Genomic DNA, 9,730 nt, shown 5'->3' on the forward strand with positions numbered 1-9,730 from the left:
TGCAAATACTATGCAAATGAACTCCCTCTGGGACTCTTTTTTCTACCTTCAATTGATCCCTATGCAAGCATAGCACTTTGTAACGTTCTTCCAAGGTACTTAATTTTGTGGTTTGTGTAGACGTTTAGTATTATTGACAGTGATACATTGGCCTTCTGTACTATTTATCTCTGACAAACACTCTCTGCTTTAAATAAGGCACTATGGCTGATAAATTTGAAGCATGTGAAATGAGTGCTGATGTTATATTATTGATGATAGAATTAAATCATGGAAAATTTAAAACTGTACTAATATGACTTGCCCTAAATGCATAGACACACACATATACACACACACAAACACATATACACACAGATATCCAAAGTTTTTTTTCACTGAAGGTACTGAGTGACTAACACTAGTGTAATGTAATTAGCAATAGAAAACTGAAGTGTATATGACTGCTCAATTTCAAATATTTATTTTTAAAAAGTGACTATATTTAAAATGGTTTATTTAGTTGTACTCTTCACTCATGATTGTGTTTTTATTGTAGGAGGTGGTTTTGTGCATGATAAGATATTCAGCAGTGTCCCTGTCCTCTCCACATGAGATGCCAGTTGCACCCTCCTAAGTTATGACAATCAAAATTATCTCAAGACAGTCCCAAGAGAGCAAAATTGTCCCCACTTGAAAAGCACTATACTCTGAAGTCCCTACCAAATGTCTTAGTTTCAGAGAGAACCCAACTGACTGGTTGGAACACAAATGTGTGAATTCTTAGGATATTTACCTCTCAGCTCCCCAGTAATTTTTAATTCTTCTCTAGTAGATATCTGACAAAACCTTGTGGTATCCTCTCCTGCTGCAGCTACTGGTGCTAAGTCGCTTCAGTTGTGTCCGATTCTGTGCGACCCCATAGACGGCAGTCCACCAGGCTCCCCTGTCCGTGGGATTCTCCAGGCAAGAACACTGAAGTGGGTTGCCATTTCCTTCTCCAACGCATGAAAGTGAAAAGTGAATGTGAATTTGCTCAGTCATGTCCGACTCTTTGTGACCCCATGGACTGCAGCCCACCAGGCTCCTCCGTCCATGGGACTTTCCAGGCAAGAGTACTGGAGTGGGTTGCCGTTGCCTTCTCCGATCCTTTCCTAGAAACATGCAATTTAGTATTAATTCAAACACTGAAGCACACTCATATGCCAATTTATGGCGACCTTCTTCTATATTGTTCTCTCATCTCTTACTTTGTGATCTAAAAATTCTAACCACATCAGCCTCCCCACACTCTAATTTCTTTGTGCTCAACTCAGTGGGATGGGCACACTCTTCCTGTGATCTCCTCATAGAGTTCCCTCTCTTGATTTCTTTCTCTGAGCATCTGAATCTTGTATTGCCTGTTGTCAGTTTCTGAAACAGATACTTTACATAGTTTTCCTAACTTCCTACTTGTTACAGAACGACAGCAAGTCCAATAACAGTTATCCATTCCTTCGGGGACTGAAGTAGAAACAATACAGGAGTGAGGAACACTGGGTAATGTCTGGACACTTCTACCCTCACAAGTTGTATCTTTAACAATAATAAATGTGTTTGTTCCCAAACATGTCTGTGCTGGGCATGTTTATTACTGCAATCTCAGCTTTCAAGTATACAATAGAGCATTAAAAGGAAGGGTTGCTTTTTTATCAAAAATCAAATTAAGTGTTTTGAAAGTTTAAAGACAAATAAATAAAACATATTTTTGTCTTATTATACACAAGATAATTGTCAAGAAATGGGAAACCATAAAGAATCTAGATAATCTCCACTCATGTTATCAGAATTTTAAATAACCAAAGCTTGAAATTATAATTAGGGTATGTTATTTTAATATTTATTATATAAATACAATGGGGAACTGTAGTTAGAACTCTCAAAGAAGTTTCATTCCCACATTAGAGTCTGACATATAAATATATATATGTATATACATTTCAATTTATAAAATTTTTATTTCTAAAAATTCATTATTTTAATAAATCTATACTTTACTATTCAATCTAATCACACTAGGACCACAGCCTTGTCTAACTCAATGAAACTAAGCCATGCCCATGGGGCAACCCAATAAGGGCGGGTCATGGAGGAGAGATCTGACAGAATGTGGTCCACTAGAGAAGGGAATGGCAAACCACTTCAGTATTCTTGCCTTGAGAACCCCGTGAACAGTATGAAAAGGCAAAATGATAGGATACTGAAAGAGAAACTCCCCAGGTCAGTAGGTTCCCAAAATGCTACTGGAGATGAGTGGAGAAATAACACCAGAAAGAATGAAGGGATGGATCCAAAGCAAAAAGAATACCCAGCTGTGGATGTGACTGGTGATAGAAGCAAGGTCCGATGCTGTGAAGAGCAATATTGCATAGGAACCTGGAATGTCAGGTCCATGAATCAAGGCAAATTGGAAGTGGTCAAACAAGAGATGGCAAGAGTGAATGTCGACATTCTAGGAATCAGCGAACTGAAATGGACTGGAATGGGTGAATTTAACTCAGACCATGAATTTAACATGACCATTATATCTACTACTGTGGGCAGGAATCCCTCAGAAGAAATGGAATGGCTATCATGGTCAACAAAAGAGTCCGAAATGCAATACTTGGATGCAATTTCAAAAATGACAGAATGATCTCTGTTCATTTCCAAGGCAAACCATTCAATATCACAGTAATCCAAGTCTATGCCCCAACCAGTAACGCTGAAGAAGCTGAAGTTGAACGGTTCTATGAAGACCTACAAGACCTTTTAGAACTAACACCCAAAAAAAGATGTCCTTTTCATTATAGGGGACTGGAATGCAAAAGTAGGAAGTCAAGAAACACCTGGAGTAACAGGCAAATTTGGCCTTGGAATACGGAATGAAGCAGGGCAAAGACTAATAGAGTTTTGCCAAGAAAATGCACTGATCATAACAAACACCCTGTTCCAACAACACAAGAGAAGACTCTATACATGGACATCACCAGAGGGTCAACACCGAAATCAGATTGATTATATTCTTTGCAGCCAAAGATGGAGAAGCTCTATACAGTCAGCAAAAACAAGACCAGGAGCTGACTGTGGCTCAGACCATGAACTCCTTATTGCCAAATTCAGACTTAAATTGAAGAAAGTAGGGAAAACCACTAGCCCATTCAGGTATGACCTAAATCAAATCCCTTATGATTAGACAGTGGAAGTGAGAAATAGAATTAAGGGCCTAGATATGATACATAGAATGACTGATGAACTATGGACGGAGGTTCGTGACCTACAGGAGACAGGGATCCAGACCATCCCCATGGAAAAGAAATGCAAAAAAGCAAAATGGCTGTCTGGGGAGGCCTTACAAATAGCTGTGAAAAGAAGAGAAGTGAAAAGCAAAGGAGAAAAGGAAAGATATAAACATCTGAATGCAGAGTTCCAAAGAATAGCAAGAAGAGATAAGAAAACCTTCTTCAGCGATCAATGCAATGAAATAGAGGAAAACAACAGAATGGGAAAGACTAGAGATCTCTTCAAGAAAATCAAAATTACCAAAGGAACATTTCATGCAAAGATGTGCTCGATGAAGGACAGAAATATATGGACCTAACAGAAGCAGAAGACATTAAGAAGAGATGGCAAGAATACACAGAAGAACTGTACAAAAAAGATCTTCACGACCCAGATAATCACAGTGGTGTGATCACTGACCTAGAGCCAGACATCCTGGAATGTGAAGTCATGTGGGCCTTATAAGGCATCACTACAAACAAAGCTAGTGGAGGTGATGGAATTCCAGTTGAGTTATTCCAAATCCTGAAAGATGATGCTGTGAAAGTGCTGCACTCAATATGCCAGCACATTTGGAAAACTCAGCAGTGGCCACAGGACTGGAAAAGGTCAGTTTTCATTCCAATTCCAAAGAAAGGAATGCCAAAGAATGCTCAAACTACCGCACAATTGCACTCATCTCACAAACTAGCAAAGTAATGCTTAAAATTTTCCAAGACCGGCTTCAGCAATAGGTGAACCATGAACTTCCTGATGTTCAAGCTGGTTTTAGAAAAGGCAGAGGAACCAGAGATCAAATTGCCAACATCCGCTGGATCATGGAAAAAGCAAGAGAGTTCCAGAAAAGCATATATTTCTGCTTTATTGACTACGCCAAAGCCTTTGACTGTGTGGATCACAATAAACTGTGGAAAATTCTGAAAGAGATGGGAATACCAGATCACCTGATCTGCCTCTTGAGAAATTTGTATGCAGGTCAGGAAGCAACAGTTAGAACTGGACATGGAAAACAGACTGGTTCCAAAAAATAAAAGGAGTTCGTCAAGGCTGTATATTATCACCCTGTTTATTTAACCTATATGCAGAGTACATCATGAGAAATGCTGGACTGGAAGAAAGACAAGCTGGAATCAAGATTGCCGGGAGAAATATCAATCACCTCAGATATGCAGATGACACCACCCTTATGGCAGAAAGTGAAGAGGAACTCAAAAGCCTCTTGATGAAAGTGAAAGAGGAGAGTGAAAAAGTTGGCTTAAAGCTCAACATTCAGAAAACGAAGATCATGGCATCCGGTCCCATCACTTCATGGGAAATAGATGGGGAAACAGTGGAAACAGTGTCAGACTTTATTTTTCTGGGCTCCAAAATCACTGCAGATGGTGACTGCAGCCATGAAATTAAAAGACCCTTACTCCTTGGAAGGAAAGTTATGACCAACCTAGATAGCATATTCAAAAGCAGAGACATCACTTTGCCAACAAAGGTCCGTCTAGTCAAGGCTATCGTTTTTCCTGTGGTCATGTACAGATGTGAGAGTTGGACTGTGAAGAAGGCTGAGTGCCGAAGAATTGATGCTTTTGAACTATGGTGTTGGAGAAGACTCTTGAGAGTCCCTTGGACTGCAAGGAGATCCAACCAGTCCATTCTGAAGGAGATCAGCCCTGGGATTTCTTTGGAAGGAATGATGCTAAAGCTGAAACTCCAGTACTTTGGCCACCTCATGCTGAAGAGTTGACTCATTGGAAAAGACTCTGATGTTGGGAGGGATTGGGGGCAAGAGGAGAAGGGAACGACAGAGGATGAGATGGCTGGATGGCATCACTGACTCGATGGACGTGAATCTGAGTGAACTCCGGGAGTTGGTGATGGACAGGGAGGCCTGGCATGCTGGCATTCATGGGGTCGCAAAGAGTCAGACAGGACTGAGCGACTGATCTGATACTTTAATTTTGTCTTTTGATTATACAACCCACTACCTACACTTATAATGTCAAAGGATGAGTTATGTCTCACATTCATGGAAATAACTAATTAATTAAACCAACAAATATTTATTAAGCACCAGCTCTTTACTGGGTGAATACTAAAAGCTTAAGATTGAGTAGTGAAGGACATGAACAGAAATCCTCACCTATTTTGGCTTGCATTCTAATAAGGCTGTTATACATATGGATAAATAAATGAATATATATGCGTATATTTTGGTATGACCTCGGGGCTCAGTGGTAAATAATCTGCCTGCCAATTTTGGAAACACATGTTCCACCCATGGGTCAGAAAGATCCCCTGGAGAAAGATGGCAACCCACTCCAGTATTCTTGCCTCGAGAATTCCATGGACAGAGGAGCCTGGTGGGCTACAGTCCATTGGAGTCACAAAAGAGTCAGACATGACTTAGTAACTAAATAACAAACAATAACAACAACAACATGCATATATTTGATCAATAAGTAAGTCAGGGACTTCCCTGGCAGGCCAGTGGTTAAGACTCCCCTCTGTCAAATCCTATGTCATGCAGGGGACATGGATTTGATCTCTGGTCAGGGAACTAAGATCTCCCATGCTGTGCAATGAGGCTAAAATAAACAAATAAACTCAAATAGAAAAGTACATACACAAATAAGTGAGTAAATAAGTCAAAAGTGGCCTCTTTGTATTTTCCCCTAGGTTGTTTATTTCTTCACTGAAAGATGAGACTCACTTTCTCAAAAAACCACTGGCAACAAAATGAAATTTTATAAAAATCTATTTACTATTTTAAAAGCCCCAAAGAACAAATTTTATCCATTTAGAGAAGGGAATGACTACCCACTCCAATATTCCTACCTGGAGACTCCCATGGACAGTGAAGCCTGGAAGGTTTCTCTCCATGGGGTCGCAAAAAGGAAATGACTGAGAGTAACACTTTCTGTCTGTTTTTAAAACTTAACCATATCAAAAATTAATATTCTAGTATTTTTCAACACTTAAAGCATGTCCACAACCATCACCCCCAACTGTTACAGAGATGCACTCCAGATTTTAGCTTTAATGGAAAAAAAAAAAAAATCTGGTAATGTGAGATGGGAATCCTTTCAAAAGTCTTGCCTTTTTAAATGTAACCCCTGTGGGAACAAGGAACTTTGTGGAGTCAGAAACTGTATAAAATTTAGTAAGCATTTTCTTCATAATACTGGTACAACAAAATTGTGCTAGGAATTACACATATATGAAAAAAAAATTAGGAAAAAATGATATGGCCAAAACCCAGAACATTGTCGAATTTAAATTGACTTTTAACTGAGGTGAGCTTCAATTACTGAAAATCTAGGCGAGTTACCCTACAGCCAAGGGTTTAGATCACCACCTGTTCTGAAAAGAAATCTCCGTACTGTTCCACAGTGCTGCACCAGCTTACATTCTCACCAGCAGTGTACAATGGTCATTCTTCACATCCTTGCCAACATCTGTTATTTGTGTTCTTTTTGATAATATTTCAAATCCTGAAAGATGATGCTGTGAAAGTGCTGCACTCAATATGCCAGCAAAATTTGGAAAACTCAGCAGTGGCCACAGGACTGGAAAAGGTCAGTTTTCATTCCAATACCAAAGAAAGGCAATGCCCAAAATGCTCAAACTACTGCACAACTGCACTCATCTCACACGCTAGTAAACTAATGCTTAAAAATCTCCAAGCCAGGCTTCAGCAATACATGAACCATGAACTTCCAGATGTTCAAGCTGGTTTTAGAAAAGGCAGAGGAACCAGAGATCAAATTAACAACATCCACTGGATCATCAAAAAAGCAAGAGAGTTCCAAAAAAAACATCTATTTCTGCTTTATTGACTATGCCAAAGCCTTTGACTGTGTGGATCACAATAAACTGTGGAAAATTCTTCAAGAGACGGGAATACCAGACCATCTGACCAGCCTCTTGAGAAACCTTTATGCAGGTCAGGAAGCAACAGTTAGAATTGGACATGGAACAACATACTGGCTCCAAATCAGGAAAGGAGTACATCAAGGCTGTATGTTGTCACCCTGATGATTTAACCTATACGCAGAGTACGTCATGAGAAACGCTGGGTTGGATGAAGCACAAGCTGGAATCAAGATTCCCGGGAGAAATATCAATCACCTCAGATATGCAGATGACACCACCCTTATGGCAGAAAATGAAGAAGAACTAAAGAGCCTCTTGATGAAAGTGAAAGAGGAGAGTGAAAAAGTTGGCTTAAAGCTCAACATTCAGAAAACGAAGATCACGGCATCCAGTCCCATCACTTCATGGCAAATAGACGGGGAAACAGTGGAAACAGTAGCTGACTTTATTTTTCTGGGCTCCAAAATCACTGCAGATGGTGATTGCAGCCATGAAATTAAAAAGACACTTATTCCTTGAAAGTTATGACCAACCTAGACAGCATGTTAAAAGGCAGAGACATTACTTTGCCAACAAAGTCCATCTAGTCAAGGCTGTGGGTTTTCCAGTGGTCATGTATGGATGTGAGAGTTGGACTATAAAGAAAGCTGAGCACCAAAGAATTGATGCTTTTGGACTGTGGTGTTGGAGAAGACTCTTGAGAGCCCCTTGGACTGCAAGGAGATCCAACCAGTCCATTTTAAAGAAGATGAGTCCTGGGTGTTCATTCGAAGGACTGATGTTGAAGCTGAAACTCCAATACTTTGGCCACCTGATGTGAAGAGCTCACTCACTGGAAAAGACCCTGATGCTGGGAAAGATTGAGGACAGGAGGAGAAGGGGACATCAGAGGATGAGATGGTTTGATGGCATCATAGAGTCGATGGACATGGGTTTGGTGGACTCTGGCAGTTGGTGATGGACAGGGAGGCCTGTGATCATGGGGTCGCAATGAGTTGGACACAACTGAGCGACTCAACTGAACTGATAATATTCAATATTTCCATCTCTTATATCTTATAATATTTTGTTTCTGTACCTCATCTTTTTTTTTTTCTTTCCCATGGAACTCCAGTTACACCTATATGGTTCTGGTCAATAGTGTTCTAGAACTCACTGAAGCACTGTTCATCTATTTTCAGAGTTTTTCTTTTTGTTTTTAAAATTTTGGATATATTCTATTGCTAGTCTTTCAAATTTGCTAATATTCCCTTTAGTAGTTTTTAATATGATGATTAATTTTTTATTTCAAATATTATATGTTTTAACTTTAAATTTATGGTATAGATTTTTATTGATTGTCTATACTTTTTATCATTGTTCATACATTAGTTTTCCTACTTAAATAACTAGAAGTATTTATGAGAGTTTCGGTGTTATGAGTTGATTTCACTATCCCTGTGTTTCTGGGTCTCTTTCTATTTAAACATTTTTCCTGGCTGTGCATTTTCTTATCATTTTTAATTTAATTTCAAATGTGTTACATTGTTGTTTGTTGCATTATATTTTATTCTTTTAAATTAGTGTAAGATTATTTTTCTGTCCTTTATTTAAGTTTCTTGCAATCAGTCTGATTCCTCTGAGTCTTCTTTTCAAATTTTCTTAGCAGGAATTTTGAGCAGGCTTTCCTTTAGGGCTAGCTCCCTGAACTCTGCTCAAGACCCTTTCTATGATAATATTCTTCTGAGAATGCTCTCTTATGCCCTAGGCATTGGAAGTTTTCCCTTATTTATCACTGATGCAATGGACAGGAACTTGGGCAAACTTCGAGAGATGGTGAGGGACAGGAAATCCTGGAGTGCTGCCTTCCATGGGGTTGCAAAAAGTCAGACACTACTGAGCATTTGAACATTAACTACTGGGAATACAACATATTCTTGGCCCTGTGTGAGCTCTGATTGTTTTTTCTTCCTATTGCTTTCTCATGGTACTTCTGTGATCTTCATATCTTCCTCTCACACACACATGCACACACATACACACACACCCCCCAACACACACCCCCCCCCACACACACACAAATCAGTACTCAGCCCCAAACTCAAGGAACCACTCTAGAATACCAACGCTCTCTCTATAGACTCCTCTTTCCAGTGCTCTACATGGAAGATTTTAGCTACATTAGTCTCAAATTCTGAATCTGCCTCATCAAGAGAGAAAGCTTTAAGATTTGCTTCTTCAAATCATTGTTTCACATCATTTTTTTTTTCTGTAGCTGTTATTTCATTATGACTGAGAGTAAAAGTCAGAGATCATTATATGAGAAGATGTCATCATGAGTATTACATGAGATAATATATTTAAAGTCCTGATTACTTGGCCTATTATATTAGAGGAGTTTAATAAGCATTAATGCATCTCCTACTTCTATATGTTCACTTTATTTCATGTTATACACTCTAAATCTCAAATCATATATAACATTTTAATAAATACTATTTTAGTGGAAGTCAGAGAGTCAACTAACTAATGACCAGTTCTTGCCCTTAAATTTTTTACAAACTCTGGACTCATGAAGCAGTTGCATTTTATTCATATAGGAGGA

General features: G+C 39.1%; 1 pseudogene; it reads left to right on the forward strand.

Moving 5' to 3' along the window:
• Window positions 1-203: 203 nt before the first annotated feature.
• Window positions 204-3,157, forward strand: LOC132344970 (craniofacial development protein 2-like; annotated as a pseudogene).
• The last annotated feature ends 6,573 nt before the right edge of the window (window positions 3,158-9,730 follow it).

The sequence above is a fragment of the Bos taurus genome, chromosome 3 (assembly GCF_002263795.3).
Source record: "Bos taurus isolate L1 Dominette 01449 registration number 42190680 breed Hereford chromosome 3, ARS-UCD2.0, whole genome shotgun sequence".
NCBI lineage: Eukaryota > Metazoa > Chordata > Mammalia > Artiodactyla > Bovidae > Bos > Bos taurus.